Genomic DNA, 19149 nt, shown 5'->3' with positions numbered 1-19149 from the left:
TGATCTTTTTTTTCGTTTTTCTAAGCACGTATATCTTGATACTCTCTTTTTCAATAATTAACTATTTTTTAAATCCATTTTTTAAGTATGACAGATGTTTTAAATTTTTGTTTCCAAGACCGCCATTTTGTGTTTGTTTGTTTTTTTCTTTTTATTGGTTCGTTAAAAGACTATGCGAATTATATTCTTTTTGAAATTTTTAATTAAAATAAATGAGTGCTTCCCTGAAAAAAGTCTTTTTTTTGAGGACTCTATTATGAGCTTAAAAATTCTAAAAATATTAAAAAATTTTTTATTGAAAATTTCAAAGCACCAATAAAAACATTCAAAAATTTTAAAACGATCTCACTTTATTTTTCTGTTAAAAATGCATAAAAACGTCGAAATTTTGGTTCTCACAGTGGGCTACTGTTTTATGGCTACGCGACTTTAGTTCAATTTTGGTCGCGGCATTATTTCACTTTTCAAAATGAATAAGGGCCGCGCGGCCTAAACTCATTAGGTTTATTAAGTTTTTATTGTTTATAATTGTGGTTTCCCCTAGAACATAATCTAGTGACAGAAGGACGCTAAACCAACACTTGATTTGATTTAACTTATAAGGGCAGAGGTCGGGCTTTAATACACGATTTCAGAGGTCGGGTTTACATACACGATTTCAGAGTCAGTGGGGCCACCACTGCAAAGAAGTGGAATGGGAAGTTAAAAATACTTTGCATTGCTTAGGTTCTAAGAGATACAGAGTCAACATATTTGTCTCCCACACAGGGAATTCATAGGCTAGAGTAATAATAGAATCCGGGTTTTGAAGGTAAAGTAGGCAGAACTAGCGCTGTCTGTATGCGTCGACTGAAGTGGTACGCTAACATACTCCCGGCCGTTTAAGAGGTGTTCAACATCAATATTGATCTCAAAGGCGTCGGATACGGGCGTCTGGTAATGTCTTCTTGGGGAGTTGATTAACATTGGCCTCTCTGGCAAGTTGATGTCCTTTGAAGATGTCGAGGTTCGTTGAAGCGACTTCTTTTGGAAATGTTTCCATACATAAAAAGTTATCAACCCAAGTGATAAAATTAGGGCGATATAGGCACTTATGTGGTGGTGTTGTAGATCGACGATCTCGTTTGGCATTTTTATTTTTATTCTTGGAATCAATTCTTAGCTGAGCTCATTTAATTCATTTTAACTAAGCTTTAATGAATTATTTGCTTGTAAAACTTTAGCAAGCGGTGTTAAAGATTCATTTAGACTACCAAATCAAGCATATAAAAATTTCAATGCTCCAGTAGCGGTTACCTTCTTGGCCAATAACACTCAGAAAAGGACTTCTTAAAGTGCACTTCGGATCCAAGGATAAAAGTCCGATATTACAATTTTTAATGGTTGATAATTGAACATCACATACTGTTGATAACTCCATCGGTGATTTAATTGAAAATATCCATTGATTTTTTGTTCTCAATCTTTGCCATGAGAATGAACATTTTGTTTGGCACAATGACGAGGATTTGTTATTAAACAATTGAAGGTCACAATGATTGTCAATGGAGAACATGGATTGCTTATCTGAGCAAATATACTCTTCGCCATTAAGTATGTTACAAAGCGTTTTGTTGCAGGTCTGTTAAATATTCTCTGGACCACTGCGTCCAGAATGTGTGCTTGAGTCGCTGCACCAGTTTCCATTGTTCTGGTAGCGATTTTATTCGAAGTGGTTCTGGGACTGGCTGAGCGACTCGTGCTTCTCCAATCAGTAAATGATCTGGTGTTAGGACTGTAAGGTCATTAGGATTATCTGATCTTGGAGTAAAAGGCCGAGAATTTATTACTACCTCGAGATTTGTGATAACAGTGCTCAACTGCTCAAAGGTGAGGTTAGCAGTTAACCCTTTTTTTAGTAATAGTATTTTTGCTGATTTACTGCAGCTTCCCATAATCCACCAAAGTGAGTGGATCTCGGTGGAATACATTTAAAATGGACACCCTTCGTATTGCACAGCTGGACTATGGAGTTTTTAGCCTGCTGTGAGTGGATTGTTTCCTTTAACTCTTTTAATTGGTTACTGGGGCCAACGAAATTTGTCGCATTGTCGCAGTATAGGATCTGACACTTCCCGCGACGACTTATAAATCGTTGTAAGTCGTTAAATCTCCCACAATTTCCAGATGGACAGCTTTTGTGGAGAAACATACAAATACTCGTACAATACCCTTTAAAGTATTGTGATCACAGTGCATATTTTCTTCGTGAAGTTTATGTATCAGCATTTTGACGATCTCGTCTTTATATGGTTTTAAGTAGGGATTCGTTGCATCCCGAGAACTTTGGGCATTTTGCACCCTTTCATGATAGAGTTTTCGTCCAAATGAAGAAGAAGAGAAGGGACCTTGCTACTGTTGGGTAATGGTTGGATGACGTCGAAGGTGATTAAATTCATTTGTGAAGTCAGCCTGTTGTATACAGCGTATCCGCCTAGCTTGTTCCTCCAGTAGCTCGGTTTGTTTTATATTTTTACGATAACAACATCGTACATGTATGCAATTATACGTTGCAAGCGAATAAACGAGTTTCCATGTTTAATTCGATATATTTCTTCTCCTAGTGAACATGTTGCCAATGTAGCAATTTAAATTTTCCGTTCCAAAGAAATAGTGTTATTCTTTGGAGCTTTAAATAGAGCTAGCCATTTCTCTTCAGATTCATGAAGAAACAGTGGTCCGTATAACCACAATGTATGAGCGCTTAATTGAGATGCGGGTATTCCTCTAGATAATACATCTGCGGCGTTGAGATTTGATGAAATCAATTCGGGCAGGTTGTATCTTGTATTTTCGACAACCTATTTTCAACGAAGCATCATTCGATGATTTCGCATTTATCCAACATAACTCGATTGTGGAATCTGTCCAGTAATTACAATTTATGGATTCTGATTGTAAGTTTAGATCCTTTTTCACCTTTTCAGCAAGCTCTGCATCTAACACAGCTGCATATATCTCCAGTCGCGGTAGGCTTTACTTTTTAAGTGGTTCTACTTTTGACTTAGGGCATAATAGGCGCACAGACGTTTGTCTGTTCCTATATATGGGTCTTATATAAACAACAGCACCAAATGCTTTTTCAGAAGCATCCACAAATATATGTAGTTCTGGCTTATGAGGTATTTTTCCATCGTAAATGTGTCGTGGAATAGTCATTTTGTTTAAACAAAGCAAGTCTTGTCTGAAGGCCTCCCACCTTTCCTTTAGGGAAACTGAAATCTCTGTGTCTGAATCTAGTTTAAGGACTGCAAGATTTTGTAGAAAGATTTTTGCTCTGATAATGACTTGAGCAAAATGACGAAGTGAGTCAAAAATTTGACCCAACTCAGAGGCTACCACTCTTTGGGTAATTGTTTGACTGTTATGTTCTTGAGCCTTGCCACACAAGTTGTCATCCTTAGGGCTCCAAATAATTCCCAAAGTCTTAACACTGGTATGTTACAGTGTAGTGCCAAGATTTATGTTGCTAGCAATATCTTCAGGTGAAAAATCCTTTAGTAGATGGTGTGAATTAGAGCACCAATTTCTAAGCTTAGATCCACAAGGCAGCAAGATTTTGTTCAACCCCCCCTGAATCCTTGTAGCATTTATAATTGTGTCTGCTCCGGTTAGGCAGTTATTTTTTTAGTGCATTTAATCCCAATGGCCATTTTTCCAAATGTATGTTGGCCAAATGCTCCAAGCATTTTGTGGCAATAAATGGTGCTGACGTTGTGCCGGTAATATTTTATTTCATCAGACGGATTGTAGCGCCAAACAATCATTTATCCAAGCTTGCCGATACATTTTTTCTATATCAGCCGTAAAAACATATTTGTGAATTCTGAATCTCAATAGAATAGAACACAGATCATTTAATGATTTTCCTGTAGATGTTATACAGAAAGTATCAAAAACTACTCTTAATTTTTTAGTAGTACTTTCCGGCTTAAGAACACAGTGGTGAGGAATAAAGTAATGTTCCTTTGGTGTTTGATTAGGCAATACTTGTTTTAATCATACATATAAGTTTTTCGTATTCGGCCATAAAATCGTTATACAAAATTTTAATATCTGGGCTGGTTCTTCGTACCAATGAAAGGAAACGCCTTGTCGCAATATCGCAAGACTTCCCCAGGGATCTTTAGAAACAGGTAATCTGACTATTAACTTTCCGTCTTGTGCATGTTGAAAATTTTCCAAAAAATGTTTCTCGATTTTGCTTCCTTGGCTGAGGAAACTGCCATGCAATTTTTTTTCATTTTTGAGCACATGTTGATTTCTCCAGCAATTATCCAACCAAATTCGGTGTTCTGGAGAATCGGAAGGCCTGCATACGATTTGATTTGCTCTGGTGATAGAGAAATGATGTTCCGCGTCAAGCAGTAAGTCAATTTTTCCTGGTCACACAATATGAGGAAGAAAAAAAGCTTCGACTCTTGTTTCAAAATCACTTTTTTTTGATTTAATTAGTACTTTAACACGTCCTTTACTTATTCGCGGCTGGCCTCCAACTTCCTCAATGCGAAGGTTTGTTGGTTGTAGCCGCTTAACGAGTGTTTCAGATATTAAATTTATTTGTGATCCGGAATCGAGAAGTGCACGAAAATCTTCTTCTTCCTCGCACTATGACTCTAGCCGTTTCTAACAGTGTGTATTTTTTCTCACAACTGTTTTTTGTAGCAGCAGACGTTATGTTTCAAGTGCGAGAAAACGTTGTTTCAGAATCGCAAGGAACTCTTTTATTAATTGAATTTCCCTGGTATCTAAAATTGTGTGTGCGTGAGTCGAAACAGAAGGACTGGATTTCAGGTCTCTGTCCTGATTCCAATTTGTTTTAAGGCTTGCAATGATTAATTGATGTTGTCATGCAAATTTTTTATTGATTGAGAATCATTTGTCACAATCATTTGATCAAATAACTTTTAAAATATTATTATTGAAACGTTCTTTTAGCATGGTCCAGGCAGTGTCATAATTAACTTCTGTTAATTCTAAATACCTAACTAACCTTTCTGCTTCTACAGAGCGATTAGCTTTAAGATACCACATTTTTTGTATCTTTGGGATACCAGATTCATGAACCATTTTATTAAAAATGTCATGAAATTGTTGCCATTTTAGATAGCTTCCATTAAATTTTAGAATGGAAACTTTTGACAACTGTATTAAAGAAATTGCAGCCACCAATAAATTGGTAGCTACTGAAACTGCTTCAGTTGATGGTTGACAAAATTCTAACATTGCTTCTTCATCGGAGATATATCGCTCCATACTATAACCTAATTCTTCAGGTTCGATGCACAATTTGTGGATTTCAAAATAAAGACTTTCAATTTGTTTCCATAAATTATCAATTACTGATTTATAAGTAAATTTGTTTCCTGGAGCTATGTGTATCATAGTTCTTAACATAGATTCCAAAACCGCCGCTTGGTGTCTTATCAATTTTTGTATTTGTTTAGTTTCCATCGATTGAAGAATTTTAGTATTGAATTCTTCGATAGCTTGATAAACAATCGTTTTCATTTGATTGTAGTATTGCTTTTCAAAATAATCATGCGACACTGAAATATCATTTAAAATTTCCAGTATACTATTATTTTTTTTTTCGAATTTATTTCAATACTCCTCAATTTGGCGTTTTCTGTCTTAAAAATAAGACACCTTTCCTTTTTTTGCTGGAATCGTATTTGATATTTCTTAGCAAAATTTGTCAAAATTTGTATTTAATTTGTTATTAAATATTATTGGGTATTAGAATTCAATAGCTCTTTGAAATTTGCAAAAGTCGCTGTGTTGACTACTTGAAATTGTTGAATTCCAGTTGAAGAGCCGTCTTGTTGACTACTTCAATTTCGGAAATCAATCGACGGTTATCCTGGATGTCAAGCTGAATTCAGAAAATCGGATTAAATTGTTGATGTGAGTTGGAAGAGTCGGCGGTTTGACTTCTTCTACTTTTAAATATTTGTGTTATTGGAGTCGCCAAGTTGACTTCCAATATTGTAGTAACAGATCGCCAAGTTGATCAGGTACTCCTTGAAAAAAATTCAAATTGTTCGGCAAATTACTCTTCGTTATGAATTCTGCTCAATAACAGGATTATAAAGCAAGATTTTCACAACTTTAAATCTAGATGATTTGATCGCCAAGTTGATCGGGAATCTGTCTAGAAAAGTATGTGCAGAAATTTGTCGCCAAGTTGACTAGAATTTCATGCAACGGTCGGGGTCACTAAAATGTTTGTAGGTTTATTAAGTTTTTTTTATTTATAATTGTGGTTGCCCCTAGGACATAATCTAGTGACAATAGGACGCTAAACCAACACTTAAATTGGTTTAACTCGGAGAAAATCATGCATATGAGGGCCAAAGACACAGCGATGCTCACTCGTAGAATGCAGAGTAATTGAATACACAAGGATTACTTGAGTACTGATTTTATTAGGGTAGAGGTCGGGATTATATGCACGATTTCAGACTCAAATCAATTAAGATTTATTTGCGTATATGCTTAAAAGCATTGAAGCTGTGATGACTTGCAGCTTCATTATTTGATAGTTCCTATGACAGGTATACCATATCGTTTTCCGATTTTAATAGAACTAAAAGCGTAATTCTGAACTGTTAAATTATTAATAAATCAAAAAGAATATAAAATAAAAATTACAAAATAGAATAGTTACATTTTAAAACTATTTTTTTTATGGTTGTTATGGGACCTATAGTCGTCCGATTTTCTAGTGTTGCCGATCAAGAACTTTATATATATACTTTATAGGGTCGGAAATGCTTCCTTCACAGCGTTGCAAACTTCTGACCGAAATTATAATACAGGGAGAGTCCGAGAGGGACAGCAGTAGAAGAGAGCGGCGAAGTGCAAAAGGAAGTATCGGGACGGCACCGGATTTTGGATCCAGATATTGGTGCCGGGCGCAGAGGGCGAAAGGTCGAAAGGTAAAACCGTGGACTTTGGACCAGGAGGCAAGCAGACGCCGATAACTAGCGGTAAAAGGAGGCCTATATAAACCGGCCGAGCGTAGGAAGCTGGATCAGTCGATTTCTACCAAGTCAACAAGTAACAGTCATCAAGTGAACCAGTAACCAGTGAAACAACGTGAAGGAGGAAGTAAAGCCGTGCGGAGTCATCAAGAAAACAATATCGCTACGTCGAGACGTTCGGGACTTAGAGCTAAAGTCTCCGAATTAAGACACAGGTAGCTGAGGTCCTTACGGCATTACACGGCTAAGTCCAGGCGCTTGTCACAACTTCTGTCGCGATTTGAGCTTGGCATCCCACCCGGCGTGTCCGGCAGAGTTGAACAAACAGAGTCCTTCGACGAAGAACCGTGGGCTCAGAAGGAAAGTTGTCTAGAACTAGCTGCCTGCCTACAAGGACTGCATTGGCGAACTCCGGCGTATGCCTGATCGTCCTGCAGGAACTGCACAAGGTCCTGGTGCGACTTGCCCAGAAGGAAGCGCGGTTGTTCAGCTGGTGTCTCGAAAGGCGTACGCGTTGAGAGCACAGCGGTCCACCGCTAGAGTCCCAGAACGGCAGCTTACCGAGTGGAGAGGGTGGAAGCGTTCGTCTAGAACCTGGCGTTTGACCCAGGGACTGCGTTGGCGGCTTCCGGAGTACACCTGAACCGTCAGGTAGAAACTGAGCCGATGTCCGGTGCGACCGGCCGGGACAGAGCAAGGGACAGGAGGCTGCGGCTGCGAAAGGCGTACGCCTTGAGAGCACAGTGCTGTTCTCCCTAGTCTGGGAACGGTGACGCATCCCTAATCCCTATAAACCCGCCGAGCCAAAGGCAGCAGAAGACACCACAAGCGAAATCGGCGAGGGAGACCCCACTTCGCAGCCAACACGATCCAGCGGGACGTTCAGCGTGGGAAGGAGACGACGGCAGAACATAGTTCTACATTATCAATACACCACCCAGGCCGAGGGTTAAGTCAGCGAATAAAAGATCACGGTATACTCCCAATCTTTCTGTGCCTTTTCACTGAGCAACAGGGCGGTCACGTATATATAAATTTGGTGGGACGAACACTTACATCTTCTGAGCTAGCCGCACGATATTTGTAGCGAGCAGATAACCAAGAAAATCAGTTCGTTACAATATCGTTGAGCGATTTCCATTTATTATATTTAAAAGAAATTCTTATTATTATTATAAGAATCGGGGTGTTTAGTGTACCGCGACCTGTAAGATCTATTGTACCCCCATTCAGAGCCTACAGCTCAGATATCAACCAACTTCCTCGAATAAAGTCGAGGAGTTTTGGTGGTTTGATTCTTCCTAGGAGCTCAGGTGTAAGAGTCTGGTTCCTAAGATTTTACATCTTATACTTGCTAATGCCGGACAGTCTGCGATGATGTGTTTAGAGGTTTCGTCCTCTATGTCGCGGAATAAGCCAGTTCTACTGCTGGTTATTCCCATCTTACCTAGGTGACTTTTCAGTCTACAGTGCCCGGTTAGTAATCCGGTAAAGATCCTAAGTGAATTTTTCCCTAATTGAATAAGTTCCTTGAACCTCTTCTTGTTGTAGTTGTTTATTTGAGTTTTGGCTTGCCTTAGGCCTGGGGTATTCCTCCAGTGTTCTTGCCTCATGGCGCCTTCCTCTTTCCTAAGGTATTCCTTTATAGTGTGCCTCCCTATGCCACAGTAGGGCTCTGGTCCTATCAGGGGCTGTTCGGCTCCTAGTTTTGCCATTTTATCGGCAAGTTCATTTCCGGATATATCCTTATGTCCCGGAATCCATCTGAGGGCCAGCCTTACTCTTCACCTCTAAGACTAGCTTCGAGGTGATTTTGTTACTATGTAAAGCAGTAATTGCTGCTCGGCTGTCCGAAAGGATCGATATGTCCTTTTCCTTGTATCCACGCTGTATGTTGAGCTCTGCACAACGTCCAATGGCGCATACCTCAGCCTGGAATATGCTGGTATATTGGCCAAGGGATTCGTGGTATTTTATGCGAGGCCCTACCAAGGCCCGTGCCTTGTTGTGTCAGGGATCCATCTGTGTACCATGCTATGGTGTGTTTAGCCATAGGGTGCACTTCAGACAATGTGGTCCAATCTTTCTTATTGCTTAGGTGTGCTGTAAAGTTCTGCTCGAAGATTAATTTGGCTGTGATTTCATCCCTAGGGTGGAGTATTAGGGGCATCTCACCTAACAGATTAGTCGCATCCCTGTTATTTAGAATGCAACCACTACCTGTGCCCTCAGTGCTTACTCTCAGGGGTGTAGCTTTGCGTTGAATTTCAATTACACAGTGGAGTGGTGTTAGCTCCATCAGAATTTCTAAGGCAGTTGTAGGACAGGTCCTCATTGCCCCTGTCATTCATACCCAGGCAAGTCTTTTTCTTGCTGGTGAGCTTAGCTCGTTTACCCCATGTAAGTGCTCCGTAAGTGAGGATTGGTCTCACGATCATTAAGTATAGCCATCGTATTATCTGAGGCCTGGCTCCCCAGGATTTCCCAGCAATTTTTCGACAGGTATATTGTGCTCTGTAACACTTTTCCAATGTCTTTTAGACATGGGAAGCGAAGTTCAGCCTACTATCCAAGGTGATTCCTGATATTTAACCTCTCGGCTAGTTTCTATAGGAGTTCCTAGCAGAGAGATTTGTCTCATTCTCTGTAGTTTGTACTTCCTTGTGAATGGAACGATGACTGTCTTAGCAGGATTTAAGTTGAGTCCAACCTCCCTGCACCAGTCTAGCGTTGTCTTTAGCCCGAGTTGGACGATGTCGCAGAGTGTCGCTTCAAATTTACCCCTGGCGATTATCACGATGTCATCGGCGTATCCCTGACATTGGATTCCTTTTCCAGCAAGTTTGCTGAGAAGCTCATCTACTAGCAGACTCCATAGCAAAGGGGAGAGTACTCCTCCTTGCGGGCAGCCTCTGCTAGTTGCAATTGTCACTCTATCCGAACCCAGTGTACATGTTGCTTGCCTGGATTCAAGTAGGTTGCCAATCCATTTGCTCGTAGTAACATCTATGCTCCTTCTGGACAGGGCAGCTCGAACTGCATCATGTGATGTGTTGTCGAAGGCTCCCTCTATGTCTAGAAAGGCACAGATAGCTTTTTCGTTGCTGTCAATTGCCCCTTCTAGGGTGCGACATAGTTGATAAAGTGCAGTGTCTGTTGAACGGCCTGCTCTGTATGCATGCTGTGTGTTTTGCAGCGGACAGTCTCTGAGAGCTGTTCTTATGATATTGTAGTCTACCAGTTTTTCCAACGTTTTAAGACAAAACGAAGTTAAGCGGATAGGTCTGAAGGACTTTGGGCTGGTGATGTCTTTCTTCCCGATCTTGTGGATGAAGACCTCCCTAGCGCTGCACCCTGCACTTGGGATGTACCCAAGGACTAGGCTGCTCACCATTAGTCTTCTTAGGCGGGTTAGGAGTAGTTTTTGCCCCTGCTGTAAGAAAGCTGGAAAGATCATGTCTAATCCCGGGGATTTAAATGGTTGGAAGGTTCCAATAGCACATTTGAGTTTCTCGGGCGTAACTATAGACTTGGCTGCTGCCCAGTCACTAGCTACTGTCTTAGGGGTTCTATGTTGATCACGCATTATGTTTCCCGTAGTGGGAGTACTACCCGGGAAAGGCGTGTCAAATAGCAATTCTAATTTCTCCCGATCCGTGGAGGTGAAGGTGTTATTCCCTTTCCTCAGAGCTAAATTACTATCCGTTGCACTTTTAGCCATTGCTTTGTGCAGTCTCGCGCCCTCGTTGACGTTACTTATTGCCTCACAGAAGTTCCTATAGTTTTTCCGTTTGGCTTTCCTGATCTCTTTGTTGTAGAGCGTCAGGCTTTGCTTGTATAGTTCCCAGTTGCTATCAGTTTTTGACTAGCATTCCACCATGGTGCGTCTGTTTCCCGCTTCTGTCTGCCTAGAGGACAACTGTCTTCAAAGGCACTCACTATTTCGTGACCTAGGCTGTCTACCGCTCTATCTAATTCCAAGATTGAGCTCTAGAGTTGACCTGAATTTGTCCCAGTTTGTTTTTCTTGGGTTTCTTTCAGGGTTACATCTTTTTGTATTGAAGGCTACCTCAAACAAAATTGTCCTGTGGTCGGACATGGATTCTTCTGGTGACACATGCCAGTTCCTAATGTGGGGTTTAAATGAATTGGTTGCCAGAGTTATGTCTAGCACCTCTTCCCGTACCCTAGTAACAAATGTCGGCCTGGCGCCGACTTTACAGATGTCTAGGTTATTGTTTAAAATAAATTCTAGTAATTGCTCACCTCTGTTGTTGACATCCGTGCTGCCCCAGATCACATGATGCGCGTTGGCATCGCATCCTATGATGAGGGGATCTTGTTTGTCCGGCAGTGGTCCATGAGCCCGGATATTCCTGGCGGTAGACAGGCTTCCTCCCCGGCAAAGTAGGCGGAGGCCACTGCTAGCTTTGGTGCAGCTCCTGTGCCGTTGATGGCTACGGCGACGCAGTCTCTGCTCATGAACTCTGAAAAGATACTATAATTGATATATTTCTTATAAAGATGCATGATCTGGGAGGTAATCCTCCTGGATCGCATATTACCTTAGTGTCTTTCGTGTACAGGCTTTTAATGGTGCCACCATGGCTCCTGCACAAGGGCTAGCCCGAGGTATTGGGAGGTGAACATCCTCGCCAAGACAGCAGATGATGCTTTGGCCCGATGGATGTTTACCTGGGCTAGCCGAGTGCTGCTTGTTCCAGCCATCACTCCGAGGTTTGGTGCTCCGTGATGTCTGGTGAAGAGAGAGAGCAAGTCTCTCCACCACCGTCTATCACGGTAACCTCGGCTTCTTCGCAGCTGTCGTCCAGGAGGAGCTCCTGGGCCAGCTCTTGGGATGACAAAGGGTGTCCATCCCCTTGGTCGTCCCCAATGTCCATGCTGGTGATGGATTGTCCATCCTGCTCCCCACTCTGCAACTTCGGCTCCACGTTCAGTGGTTTGAAGGTATCCTCGACAGCCTTACAGATGCCGTCATTGGGCGTCTCTTCCGGAGCTTTCTTAGTCTTTTTCAGACCGCTTACGGTGACGTGGCCAAACCGGAAGTTGAGCTTGTGGTCACGCTCCACTATCTCATCCCTTCCGGTCTGGTCCATCCCTACGACCAGGAGTGCACCAGCTCCGTCGTTCTTCCTGGAGATGACCTTCCAGGCGTCCGTCTCGACACGGTTTTGGAAACCAATGAAGGCTATTATCTCCTCATTGGTTCGGTCTGAGCTCCTACGGCAGAACAACGTGGCGTTGTAAGCTGCCGGGATGTCTGCTCCCGTGCGGGTTTCTAGGGGTATTCCCTTCCACGTCCGCAGCTGAGTTACGGCATCCTTAAGCCACTCAGCTGAGCCTTCATCCAGGCAGTCGATAATCAGGTAACCCACCCCGAAGTGGTTTCCCCTAAAAACGACCGGACCGCTCCACGCTGACGTGAGCATCTCGTCCATGACCGATTCCTGGAGCCCGTATAGTTCCTCCGCGGTCAGGCTGGCCGCCGGGAAACCCTCCGGCAGTATGGCAACCCTGATGAGCGTAGCTTTCTTGGCAGCCTCCGCGTATGTCGGACGGGGTCCGATGACCGGTGGAGCCGAACTAGAGGGTCGTCCTTCAGCGGTTGTCGGCTTCTGGTTTTGGCGGGGCTGGGAAGGTATCTTCCTGGCCTGCACCTTTGCCTTTTCTGCCGCTGCTGCTGCTGATGTGCTAGGCCTCTTTTGCCCAGGGACCCGTGAGGACGTCTCACTAGCCCCTGTGCCGTGCCTAGACCTCTTGGGGGTATACGTTGGTGGTGTGCGGCTGGTGTTCAGCCGTTTGCCAGCCGGCTGCTCCCTCGGCTCCTTTGCCTTCTTCAAGGCCTCCTCCGGTGTCATGCCCTGCATGAGATACCTAAGGTACCACTTTACCTTCGACCCTGGCAGGCCACTCCTGTTGGGGTCGTCCAGTCCTACGGGCTGTCCTAGGGCTGGAAGAGCGTCCTGCTTCTTCAGCTGTCTGATAGAGGTTGGCCTATCCGACGCGAGAGGTGGGCGTTCTGGCAGGGTAGCTCCTGCTGGCACACCACGCTCCATGGCTGGGCATGACTGCGGCGCAGGTCTTCTCGCCTGGGCTGCTGGTGAAGTCCTAGGCGGGTGCGCTGCCGCCTGTCGCCGTCGAGAGATCTGTCCTCGAAGTGTCTTGCGACACCGGTTGCAGGGATATCCTGCGGGATTTTTATATTTGTTTTCTTCTTCATGGGGTCCCACGAGTTGCGGAGAAGTATATTGTCCCTCCGTTTGCGACTGGGCTATTTGTTAACTCGGCCCCCAGCCAGGCTGACTATCGGCACGGGTCGAATGACACCTTAGTCCGGCACCGAGGTGAGATGTGGGGGATATGATGGGGGTAGGTAGTTGTGAGGGAGGGGGTGTGTAAGGCTACGGTATTAAGACGGCCAAACAAGCGTCTTGTCGGTATACCTCCATCGGTATACCCGCTGTTTGTCCGGGGTTGCTTATTTGCTTGCGCTTATTCGCAACTAACCTTCCCAGAAGGTCGTTCGCTATCCGCAACCTGCGACCCGCCTGGTGGCCTCAGCTAAGCATCCCTTCGAACCATCCCACTAGTTATTGAGGACCAAGTAAAAGAAATAAAAAAAAAAAAAAGAATTAAAAATTTTTCTTTGCATTTTTTTTTTTTATTATTCCGATTTTTCCAATAGGATCTGTATGATGAAGTTGACCGATTTTAATAGAATCTAAATCGTGATTCTCAAATCTAACTAATAACTAGATTTTGTAGAAACGGTCAGACGGACTGACATGGCAAACCCGATTCTCCTTGTGATGCTGATCAAGAATATATATACCTTGTAGGGTCGGAAATGTTTGCTTCACTGCGCTAAAAACTTCTGACTAAAATTAATGTAAAAAACGAAATGTGCATTTTAAATAAATGTAGTTTCCACATAATAGGGTAAGTTTTCGACTTTAATAAATAATAAAATAAAAAAGCTATCGATCTGAAACTTTCACAGTCGTCCTAGAACATGCGTACGCAGATCAAGTTTGACAAGCGATCGGACGTTTATATCCTATAGCTCCCATAGGATATAACTTGGAAGAATTCAAGATATTTCGCGCAGTGTAAAAGCTATTGACAAAGGGCGTTGAAAAATTTAATACTATTTTGTATTTACAACGCGAAAACTTTGTGAACGCAGTAGTTCGAGACGATTTTAATTTGCGAAAAATTGTGAAACTATGTCGAAAGCGCGACGAAAAGGAGTGGCTACGATGATGTTCGATGGATCACTAACAATTATATTTCAATAATTTCTCTTAGAACCTAACTTATGCTACGGTGGCGAGAGACGGGGCGAATTCGCAAGAGCGAACAGACGAAAGCTTTATTGGCTCCCGCTCTCGCCCTACAACTAGTGATTTAAATACAAGCGCTGAGTGCGCAAACACCGCCCCCTCTGAAGGGACGACGTCCTTCAGCCCAGAACGGGCAACAGGGCCAGTCGGTGGACAGCTCGCCGATATTCGCCGTCCTGCGTCCTGACGTCCGCCACGCGAACCTTGCTATCGGCGCCGGCGTGCACCGCTACCACTCGTCCGATCCTCCACTGCTGGGGCGGAAGATTGTCTTCTGCGACGACGACGAGCGCTTCCACGACGAGGTTGGGCTCCCCCTGGTGCCACTTGGACCGCTGCTGGAGGCTGGAGATGTACTCCCGGGACCATCGCTGCCAGAACCTGTGCCTGAGAGACGAGACACCTCGCCATCGTCGCAAGCAGGTCAGGCTGATCTGGTCCGGGAGCGCCGCTGATGGTGGGGCCAGAAGAGGGCCGCCGATGAGCAGATGCCCGGGGGTCAGGGCCTCGCCGTCGTTCGGGTCGCTGCTTAGAGCGCCGAGGGGCCTGTAGTTGAGCACGGCCTCCACGCTGGTGAGCAGAGTTCCGAGCTCCTCCGCGGTCAAGAGGTCTTGGCCTACCGTCCGAAGGAACAGGTGCTTTGCAGACTTCACACCTGCCTCCCATAGTCCGCCGAAGTGCGGTGCTCTGGGCGGTATGAACGCAAACTCGCATCCTTTTTTTGATGCGAATGTTTCGATACCGCCCCCCTGCTCCTCCAGACGGGCTCGGAACTCTCTCATGTGGCGATCTGCGCCGACGAAATTGGTGGCGTTGTCGCACCACACCTTTTCCGGAATCCCGCGACGACTCACGAACCTTTGAAATGCCAACAAGAACGCATCAGTGGTTAGGTCAGACACTAATTCTAAGTGGACCGCTTTGGACGCAAAACAGACGAACAAGGCCACGTACGACTTGTACGGTGGCTTACCACGGATACGATACGTTGTGCTGAAGGGACCACAAAAATCAACGCCACAAATATTGAACGGGCGGAGAGCTCGAAGTCTATCTGCTGGCAAGTTTCCCATAATTTGCGTCAAAAGTTGCGGCTTACAGCGAAAGCAGCGCATGCACGACCGAACTGTTCGTCGGCAGACTTCTTGAGCATTAACTAGCCAGATTTTCTCGCGCAGACGACTTACGAGAGCTCGTGGGCCAGCGTGACAGTTCGTAACGTGCAGGTATGACACATAGGATCTGACGAACTGTGAGCTTTTAGACAGCAACAACGGGAATTTGGCTTCGTACGGGATAGGAGCATTCAATAACCGACCCCCAACTCGTAGCAATGTCGAGGAGCACCAATCCGATTTATTTTCCTGAAGAAAAGGGTTTAACTTTTGAATATTCGTTGCTACCGGTTTATTCTTCCGAATTTTACTTATGTCGTCCCTGAACTCGTGAAATTGGACAACTTCGACAATTTTATCAAAAGCGAAATCCAGTTCTCTTGGCGAAATACTTTTTTCAAAGGGCTTCGTCACCTTTCTGCACCTTTGAATAAAACGAAAAACCCACACGAAAACTCTCAGAAGCTTCAGAAGCGACGAAAAAGACTCTATTTTCTGAAGCACATAATTTGGCTCTGGGCTGACTACGAGAGCTATTGCCGATTTGCGTAGCTCCATCGACATTACATCAGCCGGCAGTTCGAAATGTTTATTTACAGGCCAATTATTTTCTGAGTCTAGCAAGAACGAAGGCCCACCGAACCAAATGGACGTTGTAAGCTCCTCTACGTCACATCCTCGGGACACTATATCTGCTGGGTTGACTTTCGTGGGAACGTGTCTCCAAATTGCTTTCTCCGACCACTCCTGAATATCTGCAACCCGGTTCGAAACAAAAACCGACAACGACGAGGGATGGGTTTTAATCCAGTGTAAAGTGATCTCGGAGTCTGTCCACAGGAAAACATTCTCAATGGGAGAATTTAGCAATGGCCTGACATGATTATAGAGATCTGCTAAAAGGTGAGCTGCACACAGCTCAAGGCGAGGCAAAGTTTTCGTCTTGAGGGGAGCTACTTTCGATTTGGCGGTCAATAAAGACACTTTCAAACCTTCAGCAGTTTGAGTCCGAATGTAGATGCACGCTCCATACGCTCGCATGGAAGCGTCAGCGAAACCATGTATTTGAATCGGGACTTGTGGATCTGTGTTGACGAATCGCGATACCTTAATTTTAGGCAGCTGCAGAAGCGTCGCTTTAAACGTCTCCCACGACGTGAGCAACTGCATCGGTAGCGACTCGTCCCAATCTAATTTTCGAAGCCACAGTTCCTGCAACAACATCTTTGCCTTTGTGACCAAAGGACACAAGAGGCCAAGTGGGTCGAAAAGTCGAGCAGTCACCGACAAAATATTTCGTTTTGTCGCGCGAAGATCCAGGAAAGAGTCATCCAACCGAAATTGAAAGTAATCTTTAACCGGTAACCAAACCACGCCAAGGGTCTTGGTTACGTCTGAGTCTGCCATAAGTGGCATTACAGCGCTATCAGATGCGGATAACTCTGGGCAGTTTGAAAACCACTTTGCCAATTCAAAGCCTGCCTCTTGCAAGACCTGAGAAACTTCGTCTCGAAGGCTTTGCAGGTCCTCAACGCATCCGGCGCCAGTCAACAAATCGTCAACATAAAAATCATTCTGAATAACCTTTGCGGCTTTTGGATGAGTTGCTTGCGCCATCTCTCCTAGCCGCATTAAACACCGAATCGCCAAAAAGGGTGCTGGCGAAGTTCCATATGTAACGGTGTTCAACTTAAAGATTTTCAGGGACTCAGAAGGATCTCGTCTCCATACTATGAGCTGGAAGTTACGATCAGCTTCGTCCACCATCACTTGGCGATACATCTTTTTGACGTCGGCCGCAAGGGCAAACTTATGCAATCTAAACCGAAGCAGAGTCGAGTACAGCTCCTCTTGAATAGTTGGGCCTACCATCAAGATGTCATTCAACGCTACCTGCGTAGAAGTACGGCTCGATGCATCGAAAACTACTCTCAACTTAGTTGAAGTACTTTGTGGCCGTAAAACGCATTGGTGCGGAATGAAATAGTGCGGAGTATTCGGAATTTTGTCATTGGTGGAAGACATGTGGCCCAGTGAAACATATTCCTCCATGAATTCAATATACACCTTCTTCAGCGAAGGGTCCTTTGACAATTTCCTTTCTAGCGACAAAAATCTACGTTTCGCAACTTCGTATGACGAACCAAGAGTATTTGGGTCCGATTTAAACGGCAAACGAACCGAAAATCTACCGGACGACAATCTTTGAGTATTTTTCTCAAAGTGTTGTTGACAGAGTTGTTGCTCAGGAGTATGGACTTTAGCCTTGGGCGGCAAGTCCTCCACAGACCAAAATTTCTGCAGGGTTGTGTCAATTGACTCCAACGCTTCCTCCTGGCAGCTGAGATGTACCATTTTTTCAGCGTTTTTATTATTTTCAGAGGCACATCTGCCTGACACTATCCAGCCGAGAACTGTCTTTTGTAGGATGGGGAATTCAGGCCCCTGCTTTATCTGGCCAATAGATAAAAGTTCAAAGAATGTTTCAGCGCCGATAAGCATATCTATTTTTTGGGGCTTGAAGAAGAATGGATCTGCCAACTGAATATTTTCAGGCACCCTCCACCCGCTGGTGTTCACCGCTTGATCCGGATGATAACCAGAAATATTTTTCATAATCCAAAATCGGACGACAATTGGCTGTTCCCTATTCGCGACTTCACAATCGTGTGTATTTTTTTTGTGGCTTGGGCATTAGTTCCACCAATGCCTCGCAAGCTCATGCACACGTCCTCTCTTGTAATTTTGAGCCTCTGAGCGAGCTCGTCGGTTACAAAGTTTAATTGTGAACCAGAGTCGAGCAACGCTCGAGCTAATACAAACTCGCCGCTTTTTGTTTGGACGCTCACAACAGCAGTTGCAAGAATGACTCGATCCGATGCATTCGCATGCAAAACATGCGAAGTGGATGGAGACTCCTGCATGAGCGTGGGCTGAGAAGGAGGTGGCAACGCGAGATTTGTGTTTGGGGCATATATATGTAGCAAAGTGTGATGTGAGGAATTGCACACTCTACATCTGTTCGATTTGCATTTTTTGACCGTGTGACCCTTTCTTAAACAGTTAATGCATAAGGGTGCTCTTTTAGCGAAATCGAATCTTTGCTGAACTGTCAGGGCTGCGAAGGAAGCGCAGTTTCCAATCTGATGTTCAGCTGAGTTGCAATACATGCATTGAACAGAGTCGTTCCTGGCAGCGACAAACGAAAAACTCCTATTTCCATTCTTCTTAGGGTTAGATTGGGCCTGCTGAACAGTTTTGGGCTTGGAAGCCTCTTCTGCTACCATGTGTTGGTATCGCCTGTTGAGGGCCGCCTCACATTCGCTCCAAAGTGGAAGCGAAGTATAATCTAACTGTTCTTCCCATTTTCTTTTAGTTCCTGCATCGACCTTGCTCATTACCAGATGTATTAAAATGGCATTAGTAATGCGTCTATCATCCCCAATAGACAGCAAGGAGTCATACAAGGCTGTGACCGTGTCGATGAGGGTTCTCAAGGCTGTAGCTGAAGGCTGGGAAATTTTTTGCAAATTAAAAAGTGTCGATATGTTGTCAAAAAAAATAAGACAATCATTATCGTACACCCGCTTCAGGCTAGCAAGGGCTTTGGGATAATTTTCCGCAGTGACTTGGAAGGCCCTAACT

The sequence above is a fragment of the Drosophila gunungcola genome, assembly GCF_025200985.1.
Source record: "Drosophila gunungcola strain Sukarami chromosome 2L unlocalized genomic scaffold, Dgunungcola_SK_2 000007F, whole genome shotgun sequence".
Classification (NCBI taxonomy): domain Eukaryota; kingdom Metazoa; phylum Arthropoda; class Insecta; order Diptera; family Drosophilidae; genus Drosophila; species Drosophila gunungcola.
The sequence above is the reverse complement of the archived record's forward strand: the minus strand, read 5'-3'. Positions refer to the sequence as shown.